We start from the raw sequence: 16,728 nt of genomic DNA on the forward strand, positions 1-16,728 counted from the left end.
TCCGTTTTATCTTTAGCCATTCCAGGATCAAAAGTTCTCATCTAAGCAAGGCGAGTGCACTATAACCGTATAGTGCCCAGTAAGACACTACTGCGGAAGAAATCTCGGTTCATACTCTCCTATCTTGCATTCTTGAACGTATTCGTCAGCAGCCAGCCACGCGCGAGGACTCCTGCATGTCTGCGCCATGAAGCGGTGCCTCCCCGAACTTTACCAAACGTGTTCCGGAGCGAGCACTGGGTGGGCGATGCCCCCTGTTGAGGCAGCAACGAGGGTCTCTGCTCTGCAGGGCTGTGCTTTTAAAAAGTAAGTCTCCCAAGGAGTAGGGGTGCAATGAGCGCGTAAGGCTGTGAGGTGATGCTGGGCCACGTCCTGATAGAATATTAATGAAATCAACTGGAAATCAATGTAAGTTTTACTCCTCACGTCAGCACTAGAATAAAGCTAACGTTGAACACTTCTGAAATATTTGAATGTGCAAAGCTTTACTTGGTTGCAAGGAAGAGCCACATAGAAATGAATTGCCCCGCACAAATCTGTTGCTGAGGTTGCTACGCTCCCTGACAACAGCATCCACTTCCACAGGCTAATCCTCATCCCGCTTTACGCTCATTGCTTGCAGTTCTTGTCCTCCTCCTGCCTCTACAACGGCAGTATAGCCGCTTGCTCTGCCCCACATCCCTGCCAGCCGTCCGCCACGCCAGAGCCCGTGCAAACAGACGGGTTAAAAAGCCACCTCTCAGCGTTACCCCGCGGGGCACCGGGCGCCCGGCGCCAGCGCCGGCCCTAACCGTGACACTCACTGCGCGCGAGAGCCGCGACGTGGCCTTTCCCAGCTGCTAAAGTCCTCGCTGTCGGGCACGGATGGAGGTGCGCTACCACCGTAAAGTAGCCTTGGAAATTAAAGAATCTACGGTTAAAAATATTAAGAAATTTTCTGTAAGTCCAGCCATGCCCCTTTCCAAGTTTTCTCTATTAAAGAGAAGGCAACGTGTGTTTTTTCTGAACAGGACACAGTGTTCTCTGTTCAATGGTGTGTGCTGGAGACAAGGTTTATAAACTTTTGCTGGCAACTTAGGAAAATATAACAGCATTTTTATATTTCCTCAGTACAGGCCCTAACTTTGCGCCGGGGCAGGTGAGTTTTGGAAATTTTGGACAAAAGTGCTGAAGGCTGCTGGAATCCATTTTAACAGCTAATATGTTGAACTTCTAAGTAAGGGAGATAGTGTCGGTAAATCTTTTCAAAAGATTGAACTATTTATTATTACATTGAAGATTTTTTTTCTTTACCGGAATGAAGAACTGAAGAGGTTTAATAAATGCGCTTCTCCCCAGAGTCCTTTCCCTTTGAAAGTTCTACCTGTACTGACATCTAAGGGTCCAATTCACAGACCACAGACTTGGTGAAAATGTTCTTGCTGAATACAAGGCGAGGTCTGACCCAGGCCCAGGGGAGAAGACCTGAAGCCATCATTACATGCGATGCTCATCAGCCTCAGGTGCCACGGAACAGACCATTTAAACGGGTTTTGTGCGTGGAGTTTTTGTCTTCTGCGTTTCTGTGGTGTGTGACTGAATTGAACTTTATAAATATCAAGCAGGCCTGTGGTCAGACTGCTGCGGCTGCAGCACGTCCCAGGGAAAAAGAGAAAGGGGCTGTTTGAAACTTATAATTTTCCTCACTTTGTTTCCTGTGTATTGAACTTTTAACATTTTAATATCTGTGTCTATCTTTAGAGGCAGCTGCCGTCTCTTTGGCTGCAGCACTTCACAGAGCACAGCCATACCGTGCCGGCTCTGATGCACCCGCTTTGTCCTCTGCTTATTTTCCCTCAGGTAACTTTTGCATGTAAATATATCTTGCTCCCTGTGCTGGAAAACTGAAGAGCCACGGACTAGTCAAAAACGGGGGAAAAAACCTGCCAATAATACGTGGGTTTTTCAGAAATGTGATTTAAGAAGTTTTGACTGGAAATCAATTAAAGTCCATCATGGAGTATTTGAACTTCAAGAGATTTTAGTATGAAGCCGGGGCAGGAGGAAACACCATCAGGGTCCTTTGCACCAGAAAGATCCAGTGTTTTTACAAAGAGCTAAGAGCAGACTTTCCAAGGACAGAACGCACTCCCTCAGACTTCTGCACAGGATTCAGACTAAACCACCTGAAGTCAATCGAGATTTTTCTTTCTCTTTTCATCCTCCTTTTCACTAAACCCAGCAGTCGTGCTGTGCAAGATCTGTGCGGTTTGTGTAAACTCTAGATGTCTTCTTACACTTCTAATAACAGCTTTGACTTCTATTCTGCATATGTCCCGAGACTGGGGACACCAACAGTAGTGTAATTTGCTTTTGCCATCTATCTTATCTTTCCATATGCAACCATGCTTGTGATGTTTGATAAAAATTCAGTCTGTTAATTACCTAACAAGGCTTATACTAAAGAACTAGTCACGTCAGTCACATCTTTGGCCTCCTGGCTCATCCTTATCCCACCGCTCACGGCGTAAGGCTGTTCTGGCAGCATGGCCTGCTCTACATTATAACGCGGTCGTCGAGTGCAGTACATGATCATTGCATAATTAAGAGACAAAGAGACAGGAGTTGTATTGCAAGTCACCACTTGACTACAGAATGGTTATTTGAAGCCATTTGTTGTGTAATTGCTTGAAACTCTCTTGGAGATTTTTGAAGCATTTCAGAGGTGTTTTAAGGGGATTGCTTTAAAAGATTAGCGGTTAGAAATTAATAAATGCAATGATTTATGGGACTTTTCCCCATTTTATTAACAAAAACCTAGAGCAATTAATTTTAACAGTTAATCACTGCTATTCTTTCATTATTTTTTTTTTAAAGAAAGACCATAATGTGGTCTATGTGCCTGTACCTGTCTTTCCTGGTACCCACTCACAGACAGACATAGTGAAAAGCAATTTTTCCATTCTAAGGACTCTCTTTTCCATGCTTTATGCCCAAATATCTTTTCCCTGTGGCTTAATATCCTAATTCGCGTAACATGGACTCATCCTCAAGGTCCAAATCTTTCAAGTGGTTTGTAAGATATTATTTAGTGACGATTATAGAATATAGGCAACAGTGTGTCACATCCACTAACTAAGAATACAAAGCATACACAGGAATAGTAGGGTTTGCAAGAGAGCGATACCAGGCTGCAGTACAAAGCAAGAAGCAACATGTGGCACGGTTTTACAGTGAAGCTTGAAATGATCAATGTTTATAGTATAGATTTAAAAACAAAATAAAAGAAATAAGGCCAGTTGGGGAAATAAACGCCTGGTGGAGGAAAAGTGTGAGAATGGGAAAGACGGTTCTTTAGGAGGTATCGGGTTGCACCTGGAGAACAAGGAAGATAAATTTCACCAGCAAGAAGTTTGTAACAACACAGCTTAACAGTGTGGTTAAGCAACATAAAAACACTGAAATCAGCCAGAGATTCAGATATTTAACGCCTCATGTCGCAGGAGCTGACTTAACAATAGCACAGCGATATTTCAACGTACATTTTACAACGTATTTCCCTTGCCAATATGCTTAGGACAATCTATAATTAGATATAATAATTAGGAGCATGGTAATATATTATTTACGTTGAATGAACGTCTTGCAGTAGAGAGACATTCCTTGCTTGTTGCATTTTCCATTAACAAACTGGATCTTGCTTAGAGATTGCCAGAACACCTACTTTGATTACTGCTTTTTCAGTTCTCTTGAATGGAATGATTACTGTTTGCCTGGACTATTCGCCACTCTATCCAAATCCCTGTCGCCTACACTTCCTCAGGAGCTAAGCCTTAGATAAACAAGGCATACTGTTGAAGCTGAGAGTCTGAAATTTTGGTTTGTGTAGTCCCATGACTTTATGGTTATTACACATGGTTGGGGTTCAGGTTTTTTTGGGTTTTTTGTGGTTTTTTTTGAGGTTACAGGTCTGAGAAAGTGAGGTCAGATTTCTGTGCCAGGGCTATCATGTAAGAGTCAGCAAAAGTTGTTCTCTTGTCATGTTTAGTAGAGGCAACATCACCTCTAAGTTTATCTTCTGCTGCCCGCACCACGGTCACTACCAGAGGAACTGCCTATGGACACAAACAGCCCAGCTCTGCCATTGGGTCCAGCTGCCTCCTTTCTCAGATGCAACCGCAAAGCCCTTTGGAGGGATGTTGGCAGGGGATTTCTCTGTGTTTATCAAAAGTTGGCCAGTATAATTACCTGTTTCAATCTAGAGTTCTGGCTACTGTGGTTGGGTCTTCCAGATTTTCCAAGCTGCCACAGAAACATGTATGAAGATTTAGGCGGGGGGTGGGGGTGGGGGGGCAGGGGGAATAAAAAAGCACAGAAATCTTGGAAAGGCAGTAGTGTTCAGGGGACAAAGTTTAATCCTCATTAGGTGGTGTAATGTTGAACATGATTTCATGATTTGCTGTACTGCAGCTTTGCTAGTCAGCTAACACCTTGAGTTTACAGTTGTGCTCACACACAGTTCACATTTTTATTTAAGGAATCCCAGTAAAGGTACTATGCCTCGTGCTGTAGCTATGGCTTGAAAAATAACGGAGTTAGTTATAACTGAGTTTAGTTTATAACTAAAAGCTTAGTTTATTTAAATGGCAATTAAACTTTAATAGTGTTTTTTTTTCTTTTATTGATCTTTTGAACACTTCATTCGATACCAAAACTAGAAGCAAGCTGAATTACCCGTTCCAAACCCTAAGGGCAGGACTGGACAGTCTGAAGTCGAAACTGAAATCAGAATATTGAAAGATCACCTTTCGCCTACAACGGGCTAAAACAAAGCCTCTGTTTCCTTCCCATCTTCCTGAACTTTGGAGTGGTCTGACCCTGTCAGCCTGCATAGAGGCTTTGGAAGAGAACCTCTGAACTGCGATGCCAAACCTTGGCTACAAATTGCTGCCTCTTCTAGACAGGAGCATTTTCTGCTATGTATTGCAGACCCTCTGCTCCTGCTGTGAACTAGTGGAAACGATGCAGTAGAATGCAAATAGCACAAATACCCTGGGTCGCCTTACTGCCTGCACCGAGCGCGGTTCTGGTGACGGTGGCATTGTCCTGTCGGGGGAACAAAAATGCCTTTGCTGTAAGTGCAGCCGTTCAGCCAAGCTAGGCTTCTGATTTCTCACCCTGGCTAAGCGACGCGATGTGATTAAATTAGATCTCTTACATTGTTCACTGACTTCTGGTAAATTACACCTTTGATTTCTGGTCCAATGAAAAGGTGCTAATTACCTTTTTAAGTGCTCATTTAATGTTCTGCAGTGACATAAAGCATGAGCGCAGCCGCCTGCACCCCCGAACCTTCCAGAGGTTTCTCCCTGGCTGCTCGCTCTCATCAGCCTTTTTCATTTTTCCTCTGCTCCTTCCCTCTGTCCCTCCAAGGCACCTGCTGTGTGCCAGTTCTTCTACAGCTGAATAAATAAATCAACAACGTTGTTTGCTGCAACTGGCTCCATTTTAACTCATTTAAAAAAAAAAAAAACAAAAAAAAACCAGCAACCTGTCTGGGTCTTATTGCCCATCTTGCATTATGATTTTTCTTTAGCTGGAGCTAGCAGATCTCAGTTTGCAAATGAGTAGGCTCATCCCATGACAAAGAGGTTTATCTGAGGAAACAGTTCTCCCAGGCCTTACGCAGCCTGCACCTCCCTGTTTTAAAAATGCTTTATAAATGCTCTCTGTTGTCACCTATGCTAGCGGCACTCGGAGGCCAAGGCGTCCAACCCACCAGGATTTGCACACAAGCACCATGGGGAAGCGGCTGGAGCCAGGGGCTGCCCTCCCCTTGCAAGCAGCGCGCAGCCTGGGCTCCACATCTCCAAAGCGGTGGGAGCTCTGGGATGGTTTGGACACAGTCCTGCCCTCAGACGGCTTCTCCCTTCAACCCCCGTGTCCTAGCCCTCGACACTGGCAACTCAGACCTCAGCGTCTCCGCTGCGGCTGCTCCCGAGCCTCGTGCCAGCTCAGATGGGGACGCTGCAGTTTGCCCCTGGCCCCCCTGCATAGGGATTTCGACAGCTGCTCTGTGGCAGCCCCCCGTCTTCCCTCTCCAAGGCACAGCTCCTTCTGGCCTCGTTCTGAACTCAAATTTTTAGGTATGGCTTACTGCAACAAAAGCAGAGGCTTAAAATTCTGTTGTAATTTAAGTACCTGTAACTACATTCTGTAAAAAAACTGGCAGATTCTAACAGCTTGTATTTAATTAGGGGAAAAAAACCAAAACACTGCTTTTGCTTTCACTAACCGCCCCTCTCTGGGAGCTTTCCTGTGCTCAGGGGCAGCAGTAAGCAGCCACGGAGCTGCACCTCGTGAGGCGGGTACCCCCAGAGCATCGCTGCCCCTCAGCCCAGAGCTGCTTGAGGCTCACGGTAGCCCTGTCCCTGAAAGGTTGCAGGCTCGTACAAAGCCAAGAATGTTTCAGTTTTCCTTAGTTGCATAAATGTAAAAAATGCAGCGTGGAAGTGTGGCAGCACAGACGGCTCCCGGTGCCCTGCCTCTGCTGATGAACCCACGCTTACAACGGAGATGGAGCAGGCTGAGGCTGTGTCACAGGGGTTTTTTTTTTCCCTTCCTAGTTTAAACATTGTTAAGCCTTTTCATGTCAGCTTTGTTTGCCACAACCTGTCTGTTATGGCTCGGCAGGGGCTCTGCTCACGAGTAACGTGCACGGCCGCGCTGCCGGCAGCTCTTCCAGGACAAAACGCGCTCACGGGGCGCAGCCACGGCCAGGGCTCGGCAGGGCTGGCCGGCGTGTGATCAGCCACTTCTGTTAGATTTCTTTTTAAAAAGTACACCAGCTTATTTTTCTGTTGTTACTTCCAAAGAGCGTTAAATATGCCCTAATTTGAACCTGAAGAATTACTTTGCTTTCACTTAAATATCCTGCTATGCTATGTGAAACCCAGGCTCGCGAGGCCATTGCATGAGAACTGGATTGCCCCTGCCTCCCTCCCGCAGGATCCTGCTGCCAGAGGTTTTATTCCCTAATCATTACCAGGACAAATATTCCCGGGTGCTGTGGTGCAGCTCAATTATTGAAAAAAAAGAAAGAAAGAAAAAAGAGAAGCCACAAATCAGAGATTTCAAACAGGAGTTCACTTGCTTAACCATCACTTGCTTGCTACGTGCCAGGGATCCTGCAGGTATTTATGGGAGGCGACCCACCACAGCGCAGCTGCTCCACCTGAATGAGTGCACCCCTACGCCACGCACTTGCTTGGTGCTCTGTTTTGTTCCGAGACCCTGTTCCTCCAGTCGCCGCCACCGTGACACGTGCCATTTGCTACTGCACTCGTGGAGACGAAGCCCATGCAGAGCGGGCAGCACGCTTCACTCCCCGGCGCCGCGCCAGAGACAAAAGAACATGGGTTACATAAAACTGTGTTCCCTACGGCTGGACAAGCGGTACCTCAGCAGGGTTTGTGCCCTCAAATGCCTCCTCGCCTCATCACGCCGCACAGCACACGTCCGCGGAAGCACGCTGTGCGTGTGCCGTGCCGGGGGCCGTCGGTGCAGCTTCTCCCCGTTGCGGGCACGTTGAACCAAAACATCTCTTATGCGCTACGGTCACTGATGATGTCGCCGGACAGCCTGGTGAGGCTCACAGCTCTGTGTTTTGACGTGGCCAATGCACTCCAAGGGGCCGAAGCCCAGAGCGTTGCGGATACGATTGAGCACAAACCTGCGGTCCTGGCTTCCCTCTCTGGTGTGGTCACTTGGGATGGGGAGTGAGAGCGTTTTCCTGCTCACTGTGATTGATTCTTCGAACCTAGACCTCCATTAGCCCTTTCCTGCACTCAGCCCCAGCACACTGAAATAGCGTTTCCAGATATATTCTAATGAGGCCAGGAGGGTGTAAGGACATCCAAGGACCGAAGCAAAAAGATTTTTGTCTGGAGCAGCACTCCTCCTTTCCAGCCTCTTTGATATGTCTGCATTGAACAGTAAACCAATGATGACCTACCCTGGTATTGTTCAGAATTTAGTCTTTACCAAAACTTTATACAGTCCTTTATAGCTTGCATATCTCTTCACAGCCCGGAGAGATACAGGATCCAGCATAAATAAGACTATGTCAAGAGTGGAGTAATTTACCCAGATATTAAGAAAGATTATTCTATACATAGAGCTACAGAAAATTATTCAGATCTTTTTTTTTTTTTTTAATTTAGATGTGAACTGGGGAGAGTTTGTAGGTAGTTGTGATTTTTATGAGCTATTTAATAGTGAGCTTGTAAGATGCTTTGTTTTGTGGTTTTTTTTGTTTATTTTGTTTTTTTTTTTTAAAAAAAGGAAAACCTCAATGCATTAAAATGTGGTAGTGTAGCTGATATTGTCTTAGGCATAATTTTTCTCACTACAAGTGTATTGTTACATTTCAACGAATGCAATTTGGTTTAAAGGACTACTGAGAAGGTAAGTCATTCTTTCAGAGCGGTAATTATTTTTGTCCCGAGGAGCTGTCAGGGTTAAATTGTTAACACATAAGTTTTCTGAAATATGAACATGATATATTAATGACCCAATATGCTCCCCCACGAAGCCATTTGGTTTTTAGCTTTTTAACCACTTTTTAAATTATTTATATTGAGGAAACAATCAAATTCTCATCTGGGAATTTTTTCATTGACATCAGTATGATTGCTTTGGGCTTTTATACAGGAAAATTAATTAAGGATGCTGATTCATGATTGAACTGGATTCAACTTTGGTGGCTAAAGAGGTTACTGCCGAGGTGATAACCTCAGCCCTTCTGAACCTGACAGGAGTCACGAACCAGAGACCCCTCCTGCTGCAGCTCACAGCCCAGCATGTTAACACAAATTGAAATCAATGGCTGTTGGAGTTAACACACCACGCTGCGAACTGTGATGGCCCAAGAGCAGAGAAACTACCTCTTCCACCACCTCTGCTATGGTAACTTCTGCCAGAGTGGGATAGCCATCAGGGACCAATAGCTTTTTCAGTGGTCCAGAGCGTGCCAAACCCCCTCTGTGCCTTGCCATCTAGCCAGAGTGTGAAAAGCTGGACATTAAACATCAGACCGAGCTGGATTTTTGTTAGATTTCTGTAATTGCTAGGCTTGGCTAGTGCAGCCGGTCTCATTGATTTCAGGAGGAGTTTTGTGGAGGTTTATGGCTCTGCAAAACAATAAGCTAATTCTATAAAATTTTACTTTGAAATAAGCCAGGCAAAAGATACATTTCCCAGCTCACATCACCATTCCCTGCACAATAAGTATTTTACGCATGATTTTAACTTGGAGGTGGGAAAAGAGCCAAGAATGAGTTCCCAAGGTATACAAAACCTTACTAAATTGGAGCGTAACACTAGGAAAAAAGTGCACATGCAGATGTGAATTCAACCAATCTTCAAGGGGACGTTTGCTTTTGCAATCCTATTCTCATTTCTACAGCTGCTGGTGATTAAAGCCTAGACCATTGTAGCTACTGCCAGTAAGAGAAGAGTCTAAATTTGTGTCTCTGACAGAGACAAGATTGAAAACAAGGTGCCAGAGCCTGGCTGTTAACACCTTAGACAAAGACCTGAAATACAGCTGGAGAATTTTTTCAAGTGAAGAAGAGACTTTCATCACAGAGGAAGACGGAAAAAGTGCAGCTCAATGTCAAAGTTAATTCTGAATTCATGTAAAGTCTGGTGAGGTAGGTTCTGCAGATTTGCTTGGAAGAAAACGTGTGATTACATTCTTCTAATGTTTCTAGTTTTGTTGAAAACTCAAGTTAAATACCTTAACAATGAAGCAGGGAAAAGACTTCCAAAATAAACTAGATGGTTTAGGGACTTTTGAGGGAGAGCAGAGATAGGAACCTTTTTTCAACTGCTTTTGTCTTCAGAGCCTGACTCGTACACATATGAAGTACCAAAATGCTGCGAATTGCGCCCCTTTGCCATTCTTCTCCATTTCTAACAGTTTTATGTGATACCTCGCAGTAATTTATTATCCTAGCTGAACCTGGCCTAGAAATTTCTACAGGAGGTTTCACCTGATACCAGCACACTGCATTTGGTCTCACACCTGCCACTAGTCATTCCAGTAAGAATATGTGATGGCAAAAATGTACAAAGTTCTTATAGTCAGACATCATAAAACACTTGTAACTGTCACCGAGCTGTAACCTAGAAACCATATCCCAAAAAAAGCAAGAGACTCACCCAGGAGAGCATCCTCTGTTGGATCTTCCTTGCTCACGCCGATTTCCATCAGGGATTCGAATCAGGTGTGGGGCTGATTTGTCATTTTCTTATTGCTAAGGGCAGCTGTTCCTTTGCTCACATTTACTGGAAAGAGCAAAGCAGATGAGAGACAATCTAGTTCTAACTCATGAATTACCAAAACACCCCAAGCCTGCTTGTTTTTGACAGTCTTCTCAAGACTGCAGTTAAGGGCCATTCCCTGGGTAGTCTTGCATGACTCCCCAAATTTAGCACCACTCAGGCCATGAGACTGATTTTAATTTAATACATGTTTAAGGTTTTACTGTTTACAAAGGACTGCACCCATAGCAATCATGTTTATATCTGCAATGAGCAATGACACAATTCTTATTGCTTTCCCAGCAAACGGGGAGAGGTACAAGGAGCAGCACCTCATTTCTTATTTTGGTTATGAGTCATCAGCTCTTACCTTAAATACTAAGGCAAGGTCTCGCCATCAAAGAAAAAAATGGCTCTAATCAGGAAACAGAAGTAGTCAAGCTTGGAGAGAAGAATTAAATTGATAGTTATGAGGCATTTAAGTAATCCCCATGTTAATGAAGCCAAAACCCCTGAGGCAGATGATATTTTCCTTCTCTACAGCAAGTGTGAAATTTCTTGAAGAAAGCAAGGGCTCTACTGTCTTAGAAAGGCCACTGGGACCACGCACACACCTGTGACTCTGTAGCATCTCACAGGATCAGAAAAGTTCTTGTTTTAAGCTGTATTCTTTCTTAAAAAAAAAATAAGGCTTCTGTTTCTCTCCCCCAGCACTTAAATTGCAGACAATTGTAGCTATTACTTCTAGAGTTGCTAATTCTCAGGCTTCTGAAAATGAACTATGACTATTCTGAAGCAGAGAGCATACTTCACCTTGCTAGAAAAAAGCCCTGTAGGATCTGGTGCTTGTGCAGAGCTGCAGACTAGAGCCCCTGAACCAGCTCCTCCACAGCGCAAACCTAACCAAACTGTGAGAAAGGCAGGAAGGAGCACTGATTTATACCATCTGAAGAGCTGACCCAGAAGCTGGAGTAAATGGGCTTGATCTAGCAATTCCCAACGTCCTCGCACTCCAGCAGTATTAACGATCAATTAGGAGGCACTTTGTTTCCATACTGCAGCAGCAATAGCTTTAGCCCTCCCTTGAAAGGGCACGAAAGGGCAGAGGGCAATAGCAGAGCAGAGAGATGACAAAATAAAGTGGGGGGAAACCAGGGACTTTTAGAAACCTAACTGCAAATCTTTTAACAAAATGCAATTGGACAGAAGGGACTTGGTTTCAGATGTAAAGTAAGCTAAATAGGTGAAAGAGTTCTCTTTAAACTGTCATCGTTAATTTAAGCCAAACTTAATTAAAAAAATAAACTAAAACAGCTGGGTGTAGGAAGTGGCTGGCTGACCTCAGTGCTGGGGCCGTTTTCCTTTTCTCCTTTTAAACCATTGTTCATCAGCTTCCACTTAAAGCAAACCAGAACCGTCCGACTAACCACAATCAAAACCATAGGGCTTGCGTGCATCTAGTATTTATTTCTCTCTGTGTTATGACACCCGTTAAAAGAAAGGGGTATCATCGGAAAGTCCCTCTTGCACATTCGCATGGTGCCATACTATGTCACATGCATGAGAGGACCAGTGGGGTATTTAAAGCCTTGAGAGCATCTTCTGTTCCAAAAGATCCTTGAATGTGTTTATGACATTTGGAAAACCTAATTTCTACTACTCATTCTACATAAGCTTCTGAATAAAAGCAAAAATACTGCTACACCATGGCCTCTTACCTTAGCCACCCTTTGTCAGGTTGAGATAAACAGTAAGCTCTTTGGGGCAGGTACCATCTTATGCCGTGTATTTCCGGAGCCTCTCCCCCTCCATTGGCACCCGATATGGCCATGCAAAAATGCAGTACAAATACGTGCTAACAACCAAAAGGCAGCCTACTTCAGCTCCAGATGGAAAACAGTACCCAGTTCCTCTGGAGGGCAATTAAAGAGCATCACGCAAAGCATCTAATTTACCTGAGATAAGCCAAATAGTGGGAATTTAATAAGCCTGCCCTGAAAACTTTCTGGTCTTCACATCACTTCTGCTTGGGCAGCCCAACGGTGAGTTCATGCCTGCACAGCTATCACAGTGGAGCCCTCTCAGAGGGACGGTCTACTTATGGCTCACCTACTATTGATGGGTGTAGGGTGTCCAACAGAACATCTGTTTCCGTTTCAAAATACTACAGTGTTATTGGAACTCATCAATTCTGCAGTAGGAGGAGATCACTAACATAAAGCTCATTCCTATACGCTTCAAATCCAGATCAAGCGATAGTGTCTGAGAGACGTTACTCCATAAGTAATCAATTACCCTTGTGAAGGAAACAAGTTTCTCAGTTTTTTCTTGGCTGATAGTCATCTGTGCCCTGAGGCACATCCTTTTTACCTCAGTGGGACTTACTAATATGCCTGAAGTTAATAATATGCTTAAGAAGCATATTTCAAGAGTCTGAAAGGCTTATAAAATGTAAACAATCATCTTACCTTCAGAGGGCTTCTTTTAGCTTAGCTGGCTCAGGCATCAGAAAGTCAGTCAGGCACGGTTACGTTCTACCATGCAGAGAACAGAACTTACAAAAAGATATTACACCGCACACAAAAAGCAGGATGGGTTAATGCAAATTCTTGTGGTAGAGAGAAACCTTGGGTTCATCCATCACGATTACAAAATAGCGGTTACATCGCAGCTCCCTTTGCGAGGGGGACACTGGTGCGTACGCAGGTGCCACGTACGGACATACACAACTTCTTGCGGTATCTCAGTGACATATTGGCACACTTTGGGATTCCTAAAGCGGTTCAAACCAAATATCCCAATTTGCAAAACTTTGATTTCATTTTAAAGTTGGGGTCGGTTTTCTTTCTGTTCACTTATCATGTCTGGGTTCCCAGTACCGCTGTAGCAAAGGCATTTCTGGCGGTTTTGTATGAGCTCTCCATCCCTTTTAAATTAGTCTAGTTAATGCATTTTTATCTCAGTGACACTCGTCCTCCCAGCCCACTGCCATGAGCTACCAGACTTGTCTAATGGCTTTGAAAAACCTACTGTCATATCTGGATCGGTTCATGCATGTAAAAGGACCATCTATCAATTCACTGTTAAAAAAAACCCCATCAAACTCAAATCCATGATAGTTCTGTCTGTAGAAAGGAAATGGTGATCTGCCCATCCACAGGATTAAAGTTTCTTTCTGTTCTGGTGAACTCCTGAAAGGCAGCTATAATCACCGTGGATGTGCAGGCCATGGCAGCGGGTCGTGGTGATGGCAGCGGGAGCTTGTGCTGTGAAGGGCAAAGAGCTCCTCGCCGCGGTGTCCGGGGACGTCCCGCCATGGGCTGAGGGAGCGCTCCTCTGGTGGAGCTGCTGGGCTGGACCACCCCTGGACAAGTCCCAGAGCTTCTGGCCCCTCGACGGCAGGGGCAGAACTGGGATTTAAGCCACCGGACCACCTTGGTCTTGCCTGGCCCTTGATGCAGGGGGGCGTAGGAGCCATGAGATGAGTGGCGTGAGCTGCCTGCCCAGGCTCTGCAGCACCTACTGCAGCTGGAGCGGTGGCAGAGAAAACAGCCACGGGAGTTTTCTCTAAGAATCTTTGAAATCAGCGGTCCTGTAAATAATCAGATTCTGAAGAATAAACAGGCTGTCCCAGGAAGAAGCAATTCATTTGTTTTGCTCTTTGACCTGTTAAAATGCAAAAATTGCTGTGGAATTTACTCTGTGGTGACATGTTCCAGCAACAGAGCAGCCTCCATTAGTGCTAGTGTTTTCCTAATTACAGCTATAAATAAAAGTTAACCTCCATCCTGATCCAAAATGGATTCCACGGACTGCCAGGTGCATAGGTGATGCAGTGCAGGGAGATGAATGCAGCCGCATTTGCATCACCGCATTGACTTACAGCTTGGGGGTTAATTATTGCATTCTTTTGCCATGTATTGGGGCAGCCGTTTTCAGTCGTTTCCAAAATGCTAAAAAGAAACTTGACAGCTTCTCATTAGATTAGAATAGACAAGCTGCTTGAATCAACAATGAAATTTTATTAGGGATGCTCAAGTATAAAAACAAGAGCTTTTCATTTTGATATTGTGTACTTTACACTGTATTGATTTGCTTTTATTGATTTTTAATAAAAAAGTGTAAGTGTTTTTCCAAATGCTGTAAATTAATTGTTATTGCACCACAGAAAACAGAAGACTGCACCGCAGTAATTAACATTTCCTGGCAAGGAATATAAGCGAGCTTGCTGCTGAAATGGGCTTTAAAGCATATTTTGACAGTACCACAAATGCTAGCATATGTCTGTGAGGCGGCGATGTGGCAGGCACGGCAATCACTTTAACGACTCGGAGAGAAGCAGATGCCCTCCTGGTTACACAAGGCCCTGGCTCCATGAGCTCAGCGAGGGAATGAACTGGCTACCAGCCCTCCTCCTCCTCCTCAGTGCACTCCACAGCTGCCTGGAGGCAGCTGCATGGATGAAGGATAGAGCACACCGTTCACGTACCAGCTATTTGGAGACTAGATTCACCAAACTGTGAGGCATGGCTACTACATCGTTCTGTTTCCTCCAGTTCTTGGTATCCATCCGTTATTTTCTCTCATACCCGAGTTGCCTTCTCTATGTAAAAGGGGCTTCTTCCCTGCTTGGCACACCCAGAGCTCCTGGCCGGAGCTGCACGGCACTGTAGCGGACTAAGGAGCTTGGTCCTACCAAACCAGGGGAGAGGAAAAAAGCACGTACAGCAGGTATCTCCGATGTCAGTAGGAATACGGAAACCGAGGAGAAGCACCTCTTCTCCACCATGAGGCAGCTTTAGAAGAATTTCAGCAAACTTTGGTAGAATGAAGTCACTACAACCAGCGCCTAAAAGATCAGAGTTTAAGTAAGAAGAAGAAAAAAACACCTTTTTTCTATGCAATCAGTAAGGACAGGGAGGCACAGATAACTGAAAAGATTAATTAGCAGCTGGGAGATGAATACTATCACGTTCACTGCTGCAACTTAAACACAACACAATCCCTTCTTTTGAGACCATCTGAGTTACATAGTAATTATAAACTACGTGTTACAAGAAAGGAAGCCCTCCTTAAATAATTTAAAACACATGAAGTGAGAGTGGTAAATCAATTAAGAAAACGAAAAACTCTATATACCTTTTTTCACACAAGCAAATTTTCTTCTTTTATACTAAGTAAATTAACAAAAAATTTATCAAGTAAATAACATTTTATCTTAGCAAAATGGCACCCAATCAGTAAAAAAACCAGAAGCTGGTCTACATATATGCTCAGACAGAACGTAAAAACTGGTGGCGAAGGCTAACCCTGCAGCTGGAAGTAGCAGGACACCTCTTCATTCAAAGGAAACGCAATGTGAATAGAGCACCTCTGCAGGAAGCGAGAGGCCAAAAGAACCCTGACTGCTGTAACCACCTAGGTCACCACACTCACAGCTAAGAGAACAGCTAAAGCCCACCCTCTGACCCAGGAAGCAGCATCCCTTTGTATCTCAGGCACCTGATTTATATCTCGTCTTCTAATCTCCTGTGCCAGGGAAGCTTAAACGAGCATTAACTCCTTGTTTGCTAGATATCAGGTGAAGACCGTATCTCCAGGCAGAAGCTGAAAGACATTTTGCAATCAGGCAGAAGAGTGCCATAACTGTGTTTTCCTTTAATTGGCAGTGATGTAAAAGTGCACATGTACAGTGCTTTTTGTTTTGTTTAGAGAGGTGGGGATAACACGACCAGGAAAAACTGATCTCTCGCCTACTTTTCCCAGATGGGTAAATAAAGTTTGGGTTACTTCTGTATTCTGCACCCCTCCGCTAGCTTTCCCTCTTGTGCAGATCTCCACATGAGGGTCTTGCTGTGGCAAGCAAATCAGACTGAAAAAGATTGTCCGTATGTTACTTATGTTGTGGTACATTTATTCCAAGAAGTACCGATCTTTCTGTAAGAGCACAAGCGTGGCTCAGCTATCCGGAGCAGAATTCAGTCCTGGGGCTGCTAGAGGCTCCTTGTTGAAGTTTCTATTAAATCTGTTTCAAGAATTTTGGACAATGGAACTAGATATTTGTATAAAAATAAAATTCCCTGGCAAGACACTATCTTGCTAGATATTCTTCCTAGTGTCAAACGTGAATTTTTAATATAAGGGGCAGCTACTGGTGTACACATATTCCCAAGTGGTACAAAGATCCTGCTTGTTGACTGTTTAGAGGTGATCCCAAATGAAAGACTCAGACTCCCAAATCTTGAAATTTAGGATTGAAAAAACCCATTATTCCATTAAAGTAGCCTTTATTTTAATGAGATTGGTTATAATTAAAATTCTTTTTTTCTTTAGGACTAGTTTTTCTGCTGTCAGTCAATCTTCCAAAAGCCCTGCTACGGGGTGAATAACTCAGAAAGCTTTAGGTCTGAAAAGCATGGAGTA

This window comes from Phalacrocorax aristotelis, chromosome 14 (genome assembly GCF_949628215.1).
Source record: "Phalacrocorax aristotelis chromosome 14, bGulAri2.1, whole genome shotgun sequence".
Lineage (NCBI taxonomy): Eukaryota > Metazoa > Chordata > Aves > Suliformes > Phalacrocoracidae > Phalacrocorax > Phalacrocorax aristotelis.